The sequence below is a fragment of the Penaeus monodon genome, chromosome 21 (genome assembly GCF_015228065.2).
Source record: "Penaeus monodon isolate SGIC_2016 chromosome 21, NSTDA_Pmon_1, whole genome shotgun sequence".
NCBI lineage: Eukaryota > Metazoa > Arthropoda > Malacostraca > Decapoda > Penaeidae > Penaeus > Penaeus monodon.
In genome coordinates this window covers 45296524-45297016 of record NC_051406.1, presented here as the reverse complement: position 1 = coordinate 45297016, position 493 = coordinate 45296524, and positions in this window count along the sequence as shown.

Below are 493 nucleotides of genomic sequence, written 5' to 3'. Positions count from 1 at the left end.
CTGCGTCTGCGTGCATGCTTGTTCAGGTATGTTTAAACCAAATATATATATAGATAAAAGTATAGATGTACACTATTATTACAAAATGTTCGTGACCCTTACAATTTCAAAAGTTTCCAGGGAAAGTTCCTGAGGCTTAAGCGAGAAATTCATCATCATAAGCAGAGAACAGAAACTTGTCTGAAATTTCCAAGAATAATTTAGTCTGTCCCGCAAATGGAGACAGAAAACGGAGTCGCGATAATTCGGGAAGGACAAAAAAGGTATCATATGCGGTTAGAGATTCATTTTAAACTATGTGGATTTATCAAGGACAAAATGTATTAAATAAAACTACAACATTTATATTGACTTTGAGGATAAGTCACTTGCCCTGAGATACTCAGTGTTATGAGTTTTGATGTAAAAGATTATTTTTCATAATGTTTATTTATGCTTATTTGGTAAATCTATGTTCTTTAAATATGAACACTTGAGGGGAAATCACATCATT